The 17633-nt window shown below is 38.1% G+C and overlaps 1 protein-coding gene across 1 annotated transcript in view; it reads right to left on the reverse strand.

The window, feature by feature from the left end:
- gas2l3 (growth arrest-specific 2 like 3) overlaps positions 1–8736 on the reverse strand; it is a 46809-nt gene extending 38073 nt beyond the window's left edge. Inside the window, exon 1 of the mRNA XM_041780512.1 lies at positions 8608–8736. The gene's annotated coding sequence lies outside the window, so the exon portion shown is untranslated. The remainder of the gene's footprint in view (positions 1–8607) is intronic.
- Between the last annotated feature and the right edge of the window lie 8897 nt (positions 8737–17633).

Consider the following 17633-nt stretch of genomic DNA (forward strand, 5'->3'; position numbering starts at 1 on the left):
GACAGAATCCAGCTAACTTGAACACAACGTTTATCCGTTATATTTTTAAATCTAATCACGTCAAGAAAGTGACTCTCTGCCCCGGAGTTTGGCTAATAATCAGGGATTATTTCCCCATAATTAGGAGCAAACCAAAGTCCAAACACACCCCTGATCTGCCATATAACAAGCTTTCAGGGTCACCTACCATAAGCCCCCCCTCGCCCCTTCCTTACTGCTCAAGGTTGGACCAAGGAGACCAGAGAGGTCAAGGGTCAACGAGCTCAGCCTAATTAGCTACATTTCTTTGTCACATTAATAATCCCTGCTGGTGTGTGTGTGTTGGGATTGTGGCAGGATTTAAAAACTGGGGCACCTTTCACCCTAATCAGCCTCACTGGTGCTAATACATGATGGAGAAACATATGCTGCAACAAATCTTCAACAATCAGACACAAACTACAGAAAGAAAGGACAACTACAGCATCTTTGTCATCTTGATCCTACATGTGGCAGTCTAGTGGCATCAATAAAAATGCTGCAACAATAAATAAGTAAAAATTAAAAGTGATTAAAGGTGGTACTGCCATGTTTGAATTCAAGAATATTTAGCAGCCCAAAGTGTTGTAATCAACTACAAATTCACTGTTAATGGGATACAATTAAAGGCAATAAACCCAAAATTCTTAATTCACCACAGCAAATAAGAATATTTATGTGAACAAGTAATGGTGTCTCGTATAGCATACAAATATTAATCCATCTTTGTATCATGGCTATGGTTTACATTATTTTGATGCAGTTGGACTGAGCTCAATATAACTAATTTAGAGAAATGGTGCTCATTTTGTGGTCTGAGGAAAAATATGTTGTAAACATCACTGTTGTGTAAAAACTGCAGAACAGCAGATAGCCATAAAAAGCTAAGGATGTTCCCAGCAACCAATTTCACTGTTTGATTAACCACAAAATTTAATCTAGATCGGTTGACTTGTCTAAATTTAAAACAGAGTACATTGTATCTGGCACAGCCAAATACATAATATGGACAAAAGTATTCAGCCGCCTGACCATTACACCGACAAACACCCTTATGATATTTCCATAAGAATGTCGAGCATTTCTGTGGGAATTTGTGCCCATTCATTCAGTAGAGTATTTATGAGATCAGGCACTGATGTTGGAACAGAAAGCCTGGCATGGAAACCCGTTCCATGATGCTCCAGCAGGACAGTTTTTGTGCTTACATTGATGCCAGTGGAAGTTCAGCACTCTACAGTCACAGAACCGGAAGAGTGTTGATCAGAGCATTGGTCTTTGTCTTACTGGCCAAATTGCTGCTGTTCCTCAAATGCTGTGTAATATCAGTAGGGATTAAATTTCCTTAACAGTATATTTGGGCTAAACGATTTGGGAAAAAAAATCAAATTGTGATTTTTCTACCAAATATTGCAATTGTGATTTAAAATGTGATTATTCCTTGAGTTCCTCATCTTTTGTATTTTTCAACAAACACAAGGAATAAATCATTCTATATTACAATGAACACAATATTAGACTAAACAAGGGCTGAACAATTTTGAAAAAAATACCTAATTGTGATGATTTTGACTTGTATTGTAAACTGGAGACGATCTGTTGTATTGTCATTTTCAATAAGAAAGTTAAAAAATGAAGAAAGGATTATTTGTAGACCATTCTAGAAAGAGGCACTGGAATGATTGCATACATATGTAATCAATAATGTCTCTGCTGCAAGAAAAAAAGTTTTAAAACAGTTTAACATAGATTTCAGGTTAAAGAAATATTGCACCTTCTGTGATTTGAAAATTGCAGCAGGCCAAACTGCAATTTAATTGAATTTTCGATTAATTACCCAGCCCTAGTCTTATTGCAAAGGTGCCATCCATCACAGTCCATGCCTGAAGTCACTGAGCTCTTAAGAACGACCCATTTAGTATCACAAATGTTTGTAACTGGAGACTGCATGGCTAAGTGCTTGATTTTAAACACCTGGGGCAATGGATCTGATTGGCCAGAACGGTTAATTATTAAATTCAGGTGTTTCAATTACTTTCTAGCCGGCTATTAATCTGATATTTCTGTTTGCAGTTCTTTATGCCTCTTATTGAGGTAATATGCCCCAAAAAAACATCTAAATTCAAGCAACATTTTAGTTTTAGCTAATAGGCAGTGATAAAGTAGGCTGAATGAGTCTGTATTTATGTTGCCTGGTAACATGCAGGTGTCCTCTGCATGTTAAACTAAAAATCTCCCCCTGCTTTCATTTGATGGTATAATCACTTACAAAGAATTTTCCACGGGAAAAATTTATCTTTAAAAAGGTGGTTTGAGTTATTTCATGTGAGGCACTTTGACACCTGACAGGCACTAAAACCACAAATTTAGATAAAAATACTCTTGTTGGTAGAGTTATTTGACATTATAGCTAATGAAAAGGTATAAATATTAAATTAATTGTGGTTCATAAACATCTAGAACTACCTACTGAAATCTAAATTCACTTCATAGCCTTAACTGGAACTTTGAATACTGTATTGTAACAAAATAGTCCTTTACCTCATGCAATTTAAATGTTATCAACTCAAACCACCATCTATGAATAATGCATGATGTCACAGTAACTAAACAACCCACTGACAAACAAACCCCTTCATAAACACATATTACCAATGACCAGCCACACCCACCCCCACCCTCCTGTAAGCTGTACCCTAGATACACGAGTGCTAATCCAAGATTTCATTATCATCTCTATTGTGTCCACACACGCAGTATCACAGCCCATATGTGCCCACGTGCATTTTTAACTCATTAAGCCTCTTTTGTCTCTTCTGCTCCGTCTGTGGTTGTGTGTGTGTGGGTCCCGGTCTTAACTTTCAGGACCCCTGGCAGATCCACTCTGCAGGGCCTGATGCCAAACATCAAGCAGATGGTGATTATGAAGATAGCTGAATTGGGGCTGTTACTCATGTGTGCACTCATTCACTGAGAGTAGCAGCGACAGCTTTGTCTCAAACACAGCCGTGTATTGTTCAGCCCGTGATCCGGTGACCGATCACGATACGGGCTAAAAGGACAACAACATAACGACGACACCTTCAGTTTGACACACTGAACTCCAAGTAAACAAAGTCACGTGGACGCTAAAGTTGCTGGAGAGGTTGATGACTTTTAGTGAACTCATAGCTTTTAAAGTACACGCCCTTTTTTAAAGACTTTGTTATATTCTTTAAAAAGGAAAGGAAACGACTGGTCAGCCTGATTTTGAAGCTAAACAACAAGGAAGAGTACATAAAAGTTGTTGTTGTGAAGTCAAAAATAAACACCATGGTTACTTCATCACCAGTGTGTGAAATGATCTTTTCCTGGTTTAAGGAAGCACCTGCAGGCCCTTTACTCCATCCTTCTTCCTCCATCAGGAAACGAGGACCGTCACATACAAAGACTTCACATAATTTATCACCTGTGATTGTCTGGGCACAATGGACAATAGGGCTGGGCAATTGATAGCAAATTAGATTAAATCGCAATATGGCCTACTGCAATTTTCAAACCGCAGAAGTTGCAATATCTCTTTAACATGAAATGTGTCAAAATACAAGTTCAATAAATCATTTTTATACAGCGGCAGAGATTTTATGCACATTATGCAAACATTCAAATGTCAAATTTTTTATAATGGTTTACAAAAGTCCTCCTTTTAGTGTTTTATGTATGTTTTTCTTCATCAAAATGAGTGACATAAAAATGATGCCCTTAAACAAAGCAAATAACATCACAGTTGCAAACAAGCAAAAATCGAATACTCACTATCTAAAACTGATGAAACCTAGCAGTACTTCATGAAAGTCATACTGCAGCTGCGATCAGCTGATGGCCAGCCTCATCTCCCCCACCCCAGCTGCCTCTTTTATAGCTTAAAGCTTGTTGCACCCTTTTATTCAGATTCATGCTACTGTGGAGTAATTGCTTCAGAAACAATATCATTGTTTTCAATACACGTGGTATTATTTATGGAATTATTTATTGCTTGATTTTACTGAGAAACACACAAGATTAACCCAAGAATCAATGCATATTAAATCACAATATTTGGAAAAATAAATTACAATTTGATTATCTTTGCAAATCGTTATGGACAAGAATCCAGCCCATGTATTATTCGCCCAATAATGGAAGCTTCTGTTATGCATCAGTTTTAATGTATGACTGCCAATATGAAAAAATATTTTACAACACATAAAATGCAGAATCAAAGCTTGAGTGACTAAACTCCAACCCCACAGACCGGTGTTTCCCAAAGTGTTTCCCAAAGTCTGTGCTGTGAGAGATCATTTATAATAAATAAACAATATAAAGATTTAACTTGCACGCCACTTTATCACTTATTTAGTCTGATGCACAAAACCGGTGTCACAGTTCAACTGGTGTTGAAGTAATAGGTGACAGTCTGTTAAACATTTCAGTACACCACTAGCTTATATGACTGTACAAGTAGCTTCAGTAATGTGACTGGAAAAGAGCTCGAGGAGTCACAATGTTGCTGTCTGAAAACTAAAAGTTTGCATTGAAATTCTCTGTTTGTTAAATAAAAGCATAATTGTCATAATGTTAACAGTTATAGGAGGATAGAGACTATAGGGATGGGGTGATTTTCACAACCTTCATCACTCCTAACATCAGGGCTTGTTATTAACACCTGCCAACCAGCCGATTACAAGTGGATTTCAGCTGTGGCAGCTGTCTGTGTGAGAGACAGCAGCTCAGTCTGGGTCCACCCATCATCATATTTCACTCAGACAGCGACTCAAATGTCACCCGTTTTTGTTTGTGTGATTAATATGAAGTAAAAGTATGAGGCAAAAGGTGTTCTCTCCTCTCCAAGTTTAATGTCTGTATTACCAGCAACATTAAGCAGCAGTACTCTGTAGTCCTGTTTGTGGCTTTAATAAGAGCTGCAGCAACTCTTATTACAACTTAAACAGCTGTTTAAAGGTGTTTTAACTCATGACTTGCTGGTTTTGAGTCCATGATGATTCAAAGTAGTGAGCTGTGGCCTTCAGCGAGGTTGAGAAGCCTCTAACTGACTGTAACTGCTAAGTGAAATCAATGATAAACAAAATCCTGTAACAAATCCTTCACAGTAAAAGCCTGTAGTTGTTTTTCGCAAGGACTTCTATTGTGAACACCCACATCAGGAAACATGGGGTTTTCAGGAGCAGCTTGCTCTTCTTTATCAATTTCCAAGTTTTGAAAACTTGACCTTTTATTGTTTCCTGCTGCAATAGCCCCTTGATATATCCCATTTAGCTGAATCATTGGCTATTTACTTATTTGAAGATTTTTTTATGCGGATATTTCTTCGTATACTTATATTTATTTAGTGTTGCAATGTAATTTAGCTAAATATTCAGTTTGCTGCGGAAGCCCTGTGCTGAAGATGGTTGTTCACAGTTGATTCTGCTTATTTTACAGTGCAATGAAGTTTAAAATACTTAATTCAAAAACATTATATTTGCGGTGCAGATGATCTAAGGCGTGCCTGATTCTGTCTTCTGTCCTCCTCTGTCAAAAAAATGCATAAAAAGCCCTAAAATAAATCTTAAAAGACATTTGTTGCCTCTACCTGTTCCTATGTGAAGTTAGCGCAAAGCTTAAATTAATTTATTGATTATTTATTGGTTTGTGAATTTTAAAATATGATTTGTTATTGTACAAAGTACAGTTGACTAACAAGAGCTGGAACAAAACTGCTACCTCAGCGGATGTACCAGGTAGCTAACAGTTAGCCACACTTAGCTATTTTACTTTAATGAGACTGAGCAGTTGAGAGCCGATGGAGAACAACACGGATAACATGTTTGAAACTTTGCGGCTTATTTTGAGTCAGTTTGGTTAGACAAAGCCCTTTAACATCTTATCAATCACTTCTGAATTTTTCAGTTATGTTGTGTCCAAATTAGGTGTAGATCAATTATCTGCCTGGTCGATTATTGATGCCGATGTTTGGCATTTAGCAAATTACAGGTATCTTTCTGCATTTTATTTAACTGATAATCAGCCAAAAATCATTCAGTTCAAAGGTCTGCTATGTTCGCTCCACTGCAAGATGCGTCTTCCCCTCTGGTTTTGGTTCCACTCTCTATTTTCCTCGCCTAATGCCTGCCCATAACACTTTCTGACAGGCTTGATGTCACAACTACCAGCCAATCAGCACCGAGGCCTGGGTGGCACTGACACAGGGAGTATACAGCATCACTTCCTGTTTCCTGGCGCTACTGTGCTGCTTGACAAAGCCGATGCTAAATAGTTTATTTTCCTTCATTTTCTGATATACAGTCTTACATTTTGTTTGTCATAACAAGTCCATATTAGTTCCAAATATCGGTTACATGCTCTATTAATAATCGGTATAGATATTGACCCCGAAAAAACCTAAATCCATTGACCGGTTGTACAAATTGTGTACATGCTTTATCAACTGCACCATACCAAAGCCCTCCTCTTTCAACTGTGCCATGGCCAGGTAAATGTGCATGGTGCAGAGCACACATACAAGTCAGATGTGCTCGGACACAGGAAGGATTGTCTAGTGTGAGTGCACCTTAACATACAGGACAGGCCAAAGGCATACACTAGTCTGAACTGGCAGGCAATCGAACATTGTTTACCCAAAGATGCTTTAATCTGGTGTTGAGCTCTGTTAAATATACCGAGGTTAAACAAGCAGGGTAAAACATGCCAGACAATGGTTATTGATCCAAAATCTTCATTACAAAGAGGAAAGAGTCCAAACCTCCACCTGCTCCCCCCAGTGATCTCATCCAACGCAACATTCACTTAATCCCTCTGTATCCTAACAACTCTTCAGGAGACAACGTCTCCTAACTTACATATGTACCACTAAACTAGTGATCCTCTTACCTATTTATTCGTAGCTGCCAATCAAGGATAACAGTGAGCATGTTCCACTTTGAAAGCCGTTGTCTCACAATCAACACAAACACGCACAGGACAGTACAGTCATTATGTAAGAGTGAAATCTGTACACAGCAGGGAGGGTAATTGGTTTAAGTAGCAGCTTCGTTTAAATGTGATTGGGGCTCTTGAGAAAAGGAAAGTGCATCATTGAGCTTAGAGTCACCAATAAGCATAAACACAGCTGTTGGGTAAAAGTGAATGTCGCTTAGTAGAAAGTTAATTAGATGGATGAATTGATCCCAGACTGGGAAGCTGTTGAGCTAAAGTAGCAGGTTTGCAGGGGTCCATGAACACAATGTAAATATTCAAGCAGAAATATTTTTTAAAAGGAAAATACAACCAACCTTGCAGCTTTAAAAAGACTATTTAGGGCTGGGACATATATCAAGTTTTTAGGATGTTGATGTATTTTCAAATGAGAGTGTAAGACAGTACTGTGAAAAGTTTTGATGATTTGAAATATGCAAAATTCAGCAATGTCCTTTTAATTTGAGCCCAGTTCCACCATTGTTCAAAAATATTCTTCTTTGTTATGTTTTACTTCTCTGGCTTGAACTGTTGGCTACATTGCTCCATACTGCCCCCACATCACAGGTGGAATTGCAATCTTTGGTCCATATCCTTAAGCTGGACTCACTACACAATTTTAAACCTTACTTTAGGCCACTTTACCCCCTTTGATGATCAGGGTGTTGTGTCCCAAGTGGAGGCTTGTCATCACAATTAATTATTTGTCCAAATAACTCTCAATATTGGGTAATTGAAGGTTTAAAAATATACATCAAAAATTAAATTGCATAAATAAATTGGCAACATTTGAAGTTATGAAAGGATTTCATCAGTCCCACCAACTTTTCTAAGTGTCGTCAATATAGTTGTGCACTTTAGAGAATGCCCTGTCTATTTAGTCAAAAATATGACTGAAGATCAGCCGTTTTCTGTACTTTTTTTTTTCATTGATCATAAAAAAAATAGCTATTTTAACATTTTGAAAGACATGGTACTTAAATGTACAGACTAGTATTTTGACAACCTCATACTGTTGTTGACTGTTTTTCAACAATTTTGACTGTGCAGCACTTTGTCTGCCGTTTATGATTACTAAAAACTAAAAAGTGCCCAATATTGGGTGTATGGAACTTCTATTTTTGTTGCTTTGGTATCAAACAGCTCTAACTATAATTTGATTTTAACTAAACCATATCGAAGTTTATAACTCTGCTCCAGTGACAATCATATGTCATGTATTTACAGACAAAATATCAAGCTTTTTATATTGTGTATTGCCATTCAGCTTTGAAGTAGCTGAGTGGTTGACGTTTTTTAAAAAACGTGAAGAATAGCCTATTAAACATAACGACAATCATCGCGTGATTTGTGAACATCTTACAGCTTGCCCGGGCGTGTCGTTTTAATTCACGAGACTTTAAAATGATTTAACGTCAAATGTACACACAAAAATCTGATGTTTTCACTGCATTATCTCACAGCAGCTTCCACGAGGCTCCCTCATGGATTTTGGGGATGAAAACTGTTGGCAAACTTTTGCACAGCTGAGGCGAAAACCTTTACAAACACTTTATCCGTCATATTCCGTCTTAAAAGTGAACCTTTAACACTTACCAGCAGTAGTCAAGGATATAGAGTCTCCCAGCAGAAATTCCGGGTGGTTTGTGATGATAGAAAGCGGTTTTTCCTTGTGGAAATCTTCAGTTGGTGCTTCAGTTCACTGGAGTTACTCATGTTCTCCGCTGCCCTGTGTTTATGGGCTGCGCTGTTCGAACCAGCCAATCAGAGCGCTCCGTCTCCTGGGGGCGGGACTACAGCGCACCTGAGTGTCATTTTACTGAATGATGACAACTCCATCCACTACAATTACATGAGAGGGCTCAAATAAAGCTTCGAGGGCATTATAGTGTTGGGACAAGGCTGTATAAGGGATTGTGAGTGGCAGATTAGCACTGAAAATAAACGACAGTGTTTCTTTTATCCACGTCTCCTTTCATATCCTTTCTTTTTTCTCCGATCTTCATTCAGCTGATAAAAGAATCCAGCAACTTTCATCTAGTCCTGTATGTTTTTAGTTGAACTAATGAATGTTTTACATGTGTAAGGTGAGTTCAGGTCGATTTAGACAGTTAAACAAAAATGTCTTTGTTTCTTCATCCGAATAATGAAAATACCATCCTAGGGTCATAAATCAGATCGTACACATATTCCAGACCCTTTTCTAATAATAAAACTTATGTGCATAGTTTTGCATCAAATTGTTGCTGCTTTTAACCTATTTTGCCACTTTTTGCCTATTATTGCCACTTAAAGCAATTTTTTGACACTTTTTAACAGCTTTTCACCATTTTGCCCCTTTGAGCCTTTCTTTGCCAATTGTTTTTTGCCACTGTTATCTGATTTTTTTCTTCTTGGACCAGTTTCTGCAACTCTGTAACATTTCACCACTTCTGTTCACCTGTTTGTACCACTTTTTCTACTTTTTACCCCCTTTTCATTACTTTTGACATCCATTTTGTCCATTTTTGCATATGTTACCTCTGTAACCCATTGCTGCTGCCTTTAATGCCATTTTTCATCACTTTTTGCCTATTTTTTGCTACTTTTTAACAGCCATTCACCATTTTCTTCTTCATATTTTTGCCCATTTTGCCTTTCTTGGCCCATGTTTTGTCACCGTTAACCTATTTTTGCTACTTTTTTAACCCCTTTTCATTAATTTAGAGACCCATTTATGCCACTTGTTTGCCTATATTTTGCTTCTGTAACCCATTCTTGCTGCTTTTAACCAAATTTTTGCCACTTTTTAACTGCTTTTATTTACCATTTCCATTTTCCCAATCCATATTGCCTTTTCTTTCTGATTTTTTTTCTGTTATCAAATTTGTCATTTCTTACCCATTTTTTTTTTACTTTGAAACCAATTTTGCTACTTTGAAACAATTTCACCATTTTCCCAACAAATTCTTATCACAAATAATCCTTTTTTTTTTTTTTTGCCAATTTTTAGCCTTCTTTAGCCTTTTCTCACAATTATTAAATTAATTTCTATCCATTTTGCCACTTTTTAACCACTTTTCCCCATTTTTCTCGTCCACCTCCTCTCCTTGCCCAATTTTTCTACTGTTATCCATTTTTTCTCTGTTAACCCAGGTTGCTACCTTTAAACTAATTTCGCAATGTCTCACTTTTTTTTTCCTCAAATTTTTGCCACTTTTAAGCCTTTTTTTTTTTCTTTTTGCCAATTTTTCAGCCTTTTTTGCCTCTTTTCCCAATTATTAAATAAACTTTCCCCTACAGTTGTTTCAGGCGCTTCTACTGGCATCCTGATGTTTGTACACATCATGACTTTGCTTTGAAGTGTGACATTACTTTCCAAATGGTTTGGTTCAATGTGTCCATCCACATTTTTAGTATTATCAAAAAAAAATTTAAGGTTACATTGCACTACAGTATAAATAAATAAAGTTTATTTATTTATTGTTTTGACAAGAGTGGTTTTAATTCAGGTAAAATGTAAAACACGGCTATCACAGATTAACTTTACAATGAACCATGATTTTCCTGCCCTCTATGGGCCTTTCATTTAGGTGGTTCCCATTTATCCCCCCTTATGGGCAGCCTTGGAAGGGACAGTATAATTTCAGGTGATTGGGACAATCCTTAAAATGTTTATGAAATGAAGAAAATTGACAAAATCACCCTTTTTTCTATACTGTAATCCCATTTGCCCACTTCAAATTAATACAGTAGCCTGGTGCAAATGCAGCCGATCCAGCATGGATCTACTGATGATGTTAACAAGGCCCATTCAGTAGATTTTTCAGGGGTTCAGCCTTTACATTTACTTAAATATTTAGACCCTTTTCAGCAACACTTGCTCAGGTGCATCCCATCTGTCTGGATCACTGCTGAGATGTCTCAGAACCCCAACTGGAGTCCACCTTTGGAAAATTAAATTGATTGGACATGATTCTATGATCCAGAAGGACAACCATCACTGCAGCCCTCCACAGATCAGGGCTTTATGGCAAAGATGGAAGCCTCTCCTCAGTGCAACACTTGGATTCATACTTGGAGTTTGTAAAAAGCACCAGAGAAACTCTCACACTGTAAAAGAAAAAGATTATCTGGTCTAATAAATCCCTTCTAAACCAGGCATGGCTCATCACCTGCCACATACCATTCCACCAGTGAAGCATGGTGGTTGCAGCATCATGCTGTGGGGGTGATTTTCAGCAGCAGGGACTGGAAGACTGGTCAGGGTTGAGGGGAAGCTGGATGGAACAAAGTACAGTGATATCCTCAATGAAAACCTGTTCTGCAGGTCTCAGGACCTCAGACTGAGCCAAAGGTTTTACCTTCCAACATGACAATGACCCTCAGCACAAAGCCAAGACAACACTGGAGTGGTTTAGGGAAAACTCTGTGAATGTCCTGGGCCATTCCACCTCTGCTTCACAGAGCGATGCAGGTCAGAGATTGCATCTATTCGGGACAAGCCAAGAGGGGAAAGAAAGTGGGACAAAATATGAAACCAAAGTTCAAAATAAGAATAATAGTACAGAAAAAAAATAATAAGGAAAGCTATTACTTAACAGGGAAATTTTGTCCTCATAATGTGGATCCACACAAGCATCACTCTTGTCTCTCGTGCACCCCTGAAATTCGTGCCAGATGTAATACAATGTTTAACATTAAACATTAAGGAGGCCACAAATAGAACCACACTGGCCTACTTTATGTTGAACAATGAAGAGGATGACTCTCTTTGTACTACACTACTCTTTCATTCAAGAGGGTTTTCAGGGCTGCCTGGTCCCGTGAGGGGGAAGGAGGACAGGTATGTGTTGAGTTTCAGCCGCGCCCTTCTACTATTGTAGACTGAAACCATGGCAGCCTCCTCTTCATCCTCTGTTTTGTTATAAATACTTCAGGAAACAGCCAGTCCTCCAGCTGCCGAGCTCTCCTCCCTGCCAGCTGACTCCTCTAAGCTCCCTGAAACTGGAGATTGTTCTGTTGTCGAAGAGGGAAAACTCACAATATCAGACACACAACTACAGCAGGTGATGGTTAACAGATATTTGGCTCTAACCAGTGGAAAATTTGGTCATTTCCTTCGTACTGAAATGTTTGGTTGGTGCATTGGTGAGCCGATTAAACATTTCCTTAGTGAGCTTAGTGAACCACAGCGACTCTTCTACACAATATCTTCCTGCTGCAAACCCACAGACCAGATAAGCTGATCAGCAACACAACCTCTGATAAAGGGATCCTTTTAAAAAGAGGACTTGGAATTCTTCTTTTCTGGAGCATTTGTGGAAACCAGGAGAGCTAGTACAATGAATGTTTGTATTTGTGCTGAACACAGAAACAACACATGGTCAAATGACATGTCTGAAGTTAGGTCAGTAATGAGTATCAAAGATGAAAGTGAGAATGTACAACCCTAATTACAGAAAAAATGTGGGTGCTATGTAAAGTGTATGTAAAAACAACAGAACATAGACAACATATCAGAAGTTGAAACGAAAACATTTTACCATTTCATGAAAAATATTAGCTCATTTTGTTGGTAGCAACACGTCATGTTAACCAGCATCACCTTCTTCTTTAATTCACCTGACCAAAGAACAGTTTTCCAACTTGTCTCGGTCCAGTTTAAATGAACTCTGGCCAGAGAAGATGGATTTATTTGGATGTATTTCTGGACTGTGTTCATATATGCTTCTTCTTTGCATGATACAGCTTTACCATACATCTGTGGATGGCACATCCAACTGTGTTGACATACAATGATTTAAGGAAGTGCTCCTGAGACTGTGCAGTCATTTCCAGTACAGAATCATACATGTTTTAAAAAACACACTTTTTAAAGCTTTTCTAGTAAAGATATATGCCCTTGGCCTGTCAACACCCCCCCCCCCCCCGAATTAGAAAAATCTATTCCCTCCCACCTCTCTTTCCCCACCTTTCAGAAAATGTATGCTAAAACAAACCATTCTCAGATTTTCCCCTCATGATGTCATGTGGGGGGAGTTAGCATCGCCCCCAGGCCGCATCCATTAAGCCACATCCATTTCCTGTGAGGGGCGGAGTCAGACAGCTTGTTCTGAGCGGGGCTGAAACAAAGGTTTTTTTTGGATATACAAAAATTCTGGTGTGTTTTTTTTTCCGAAAGACATGTTTTAAGGACCTCTGAGACCAATATAAACTTGTATTAAAAGGGTTGAATATGTGACCTTTAATGCAGGGCCACACAGGGCTCTAAAGATCACCAGCATCCAATACTGACTAGGAAAAAAAACCTCAGAAACCTCAGTGGGGGCACAAGACTTGCTCTGCTCTGAGGCTGTCATAATTAGACTTGCATATATTAAGTAAAATGATGATAAAACACATAATGGACAGTTAAACAATGATCTTTTGGTAAGAAAAACGTGTGTAGAGCCATTTTCTGTGTGGGTGTGTGTGTGTGTGTGTGTGTGTGTGTGTGTGTGTGAGGGGGGGGGGGGTTCTGAAATTGTTCCACAATTTTTTCGATACTTTTTTTTTTTTGGCAGATTGATGAATTTCTGCTTATCTTTACCTCAGAGAGACTGCCTCTCTAAAATGCTCCTTTAATAGCAACTCATGTCACTGACCTGTTGCCAATTAACCTAATTAGCTGCAAAATACTCCTTCAGATGTCATTACAACTTACTTTTCCAGCCTTTTGTTGTCCCGTCCCAACTTTTTTTAGATGTGTTGCTGCCATCAAACTGAAATTGAGGTCTTTTTTTTCATGAAATGGTAAATTTTAGTTCAACATCTAATACGTTTTTTATGTTCCATTGTGAATGAAATGTGGGTTGATGAGATTTTCAAAAGTGCCCCAACTTTTTTGGGAATTTGTTTTTTTTTTTAATGCTTTGCAAAAGAAAAAAGACAGCTGTTTGGAAATGTGAGTGTGGTCTGAGCCTCAGCAGCATCATTTAGACTCAGCATTTATTGTAAACATGACAGAGGCTCCAAACGTTCACCAGTCATTGTTGGATTTTATGAAGTTTGAAAAGCTGGAAAAGCTTCATGTAACAATAAAAATACAAATGAAAAAATTCCTGCAAGCACAGTTCCTACCATCACGTCTTACCATTCAAATATGTGTAAGACAGTTTTGATAATGTGGGAATGTGTTTCCTGAGCACCCTGCTAGAATGAGCCTCCAACCTTTGAACAAATCTGCCCCCTACTGATGAAAATGTTTAAACACACACACACACACACACACACACACTGAAATGCCTAGATAATTAAAGAAAACCCCGCATACTGAAACATACTACAGTATATATGACATTAATGTTAATGTGTTTTCTATGTCCGTGTTGTTCTGCATCATACAAATAGTTTTTCATTTTCCTGATGGCTTTAGGCATTATGTTTTCTGGGTTGTTTTTCGGGTTGTCCATCCGTGTGTCCAGGTTATCCTTGTGACCGTGGTATCTCAAGACTGCTTAGGAGATTTTTCCTTCAATTTTTGCACAAATATCCACTCTGACTCAAGGATGAACTGACTGGAGTTTTGCAGTTATAGGTTTAAGTTGAATGGGCCTCATGCTCATCAGGTCAAGTCAGGTATGGGAACATCAACCTTGGTCCTGTACTGGTCTGGCCTCCTGATGGCCATCCTCCAGACCTTTGCTGGCCTGTGCTTCACCTCTCCAGGTATCTTCCCAGCTGACCCAGGTGCACAAGGGGGCCCTCAGTGTCTGGACCAGCCACTGGGCCCTGGGCACCCGGTATGCAGTGAGCTGGATCAGGTGCTCATAGTAGCAGAGCTGCCGTTCTTATATCAACCAGCAGACCCCTCACCTCCTCACTCCCTTGAGCACGTCAGTATTAGACACACAGTCTTACCAGTGATATCCAAAAACACACTGAAGAGAAGTCTTCACAAAGGAGTCCAGCCGGTGGCTTCGGTCATCAGTCAACATCCACACCTGACAAGTGTATAGTAGACCAGGAGGACCAAGGACTGAAAGACTCTGAATTTCATCCACATATTCACGTGTGAAAACAATATCTTAAGAGAACATAATTAGATTTTCTTTAAATTCTAAAAATGTCAAAAATAAACTGGTAAGACTTTGAGGGTCAAAGGTCAGGGTCACTGAGTTTTATGTTCATCCCTTGTTTGTGAAGATGAATCTCAGGAAGTCTTTGATAATTTTCTTCAACCTCGGCACAAATGTCAACTCAGACTCAAGGATGAACTGAGCAGATTTAGATCCATTTTGGTGGATTTTTGTCAAATTTGGCACAAACTTATATTGGGGCTTGAGGGTCAAAGGTCACTGCAAGTGTTACCTATTGTGAGGTCACCGTGACCTTTGTAACTTTATAGGAGATATACCTTCTTTAAAGCATTACAGTTTCTAGTGGATCCACATTTATCTCTTACCAGTTTCTTTTTCAGTTTTGTTAGGAATACAAGCAAATAAAAGCTTTTTGACCTACCACTCGTCTTCTACTGTCAAACAATTTTTATTTCACAAAGGCATATAACAACCAGGCAGTAGTTCTAGTTGTATTTGTATTGTATGATCCACTAGGCCACCTACGCCCCATGATTGATTGTTTTATTGGCAAAACTTCTCAAGACTACAACGTTATTGCTGCCATTAAAAATAGATCTTGAAAGTTGGTTTGAAGTGTTTTATTCCTCTGAGGATTTAATCTGACTCTCCTTTATTTTTCTTCATTTTAGGTAGCAAACTGTTTAATAAGTTTCAGTAACTTCCCAAAGCAAAACATGCCTTAATCTCATTTAGGACTGGGTTTTCTTTATTATGTTCTGTTGAGGTCTTACAGAAGGATTTTGTTCTACAACATCCTCTGTACTTTAAAGGAATGCAATACAGAAGGTGTCCACTAGCCAGGCAAGGCTGCATGCCTCCTGTATAATCATATCAGATCCATTTCCAACTAGAGTCAAAAATGATATATTTTCAACCTCAAGTTATTTAGAGTCATACAACATTGTTTCATTTAGAGGTTATAAATTTAGCTAGATTACACTTTTATTTGAAGTATCACACTGATTTAAGTTATACAATGCAAGCCTTCATGAGAAATGGGTGGAATTGTCCATTAAAATAAACTGACAGCATTTTGGATACAATTTTTTCAACAAAATGAGCAAAATGGTCATGAAGAAATTCAAACTCCAGGGCAGGCCCAGGTATGGCTCATTCTAGCTGTACTGTTATAGGCTTAGACTGCCGGGGGACTGGCACACTGAGCTCCTCTCTCTCTCTTTATGTATGCATTCATATCACATTACTGTGTCACTAACTTTAGACCTTCATGTACCATTTAAGTAACTAAACATACATCTTCCTGGAAGTGTCTGAGCTCCCATGTCTCGTAGATTCTTCTGGATCAAAGCTGCAGACGGCCTGCTACTCCCCACCTGACTCCAAATACTACAACTATTAACATCAGCCTCATGTCTGTTATCATGTTAATGTGAACATAAGAGCTGAATCCAGCTCATTGATGTAATCCTAATTCCACACAAACTTTCACCCCTACATTGTTGTTGCTCTATTTATCTCTATCAATCTGTCTCCTGCATTTTCCTCATCCTCCCCCTTTCAGAAGGGAAGCTTTTACTTACCACTGAAATTTGCTGAATGTTGCTTAGTGTTGAGCTAATGTTAAACATAAAGATTAGTTTATTTAACAAAAAAACACACAATTTAGTGTGTAAGTAATGGCATTTATTATCAAGATTAGGACATACAGTGTCAATGTGTATTGGTATATGTGAAATGCAGTAACCGAGACTGAAAAGATTAGTGAGAAAACAGTCTGTCTGAGGATGTATTTCAGTTAAATTTGACAAGTTTGGAATTTAAGCCTCAACTGGCTGTTTGGTAAATTACATTCGGATGGAATTTGACACTGAAATTCCAAGTTGTATTTTTTAGGAGGGACAGTCAACACAATTTACTCTGCATGATTTTAAAAAATACATAATTTGCACCTGTCATTAATGTTATAGCCCTCATATTTGAGTTTTTCACTGAACTATTGTCTGAGATCTGTTGTTTTTAATTTAGTTTCTTTGTAACATTACACTTAGAGGTGGGTGCTCATCAGAAAGGCTACACACTTATAAAAGCACAAATGAAATTTCATTGATTTATGCTGCTGTATAATAAAACATTTTTAAGGTTAAATGCCATTTCCTAAAGCAGTGATCTTGACATGATATTAGATTATCTTATTATGAGATATTAGTGATCTTAACGAAGTGGATTGACACACTGAATTAAATAATTAGGAAAGCCATGTCAGACTTCAAGGCTAGGCCACAATGTGCAGAAATATTAGGATGCATGAAGTAGAAAAAAACTGAGAACTTTTTTTAGAGAATAGAATTGCAAAAAGAGAAACTGAAATTGGGTAAGAAGTGCAAAAAACAGGTTTAAATTGTAAAAAAAAAAGGGCATAAATGGGTTAAAAGTGGAAAAAATGCTAAAAAGTGGCATAAATGGGGAGAAAAGTTGTAAAAAGAAATAGCAAAAGTGGCATAGATTGGTGGAAATTATCAAGAAAACAAAGCAAAAATGGTCGAAAAGTGGCAAAAATAG

The sequence above is a fragment of the Cheilinus undulatus genome, linkage group 23, assembly GCF_018320785.1.
Source record: "Cheilinus undulatus linkage group 23, ASM1832078v1, whole genome shotgun sequence".
Taxonomy (NCBI): Eukaryota; Metazoa; Chordata; class Actinopteri; order Labriformes; family Labridae; genus Cheilinus; species Cheilinus undulatus.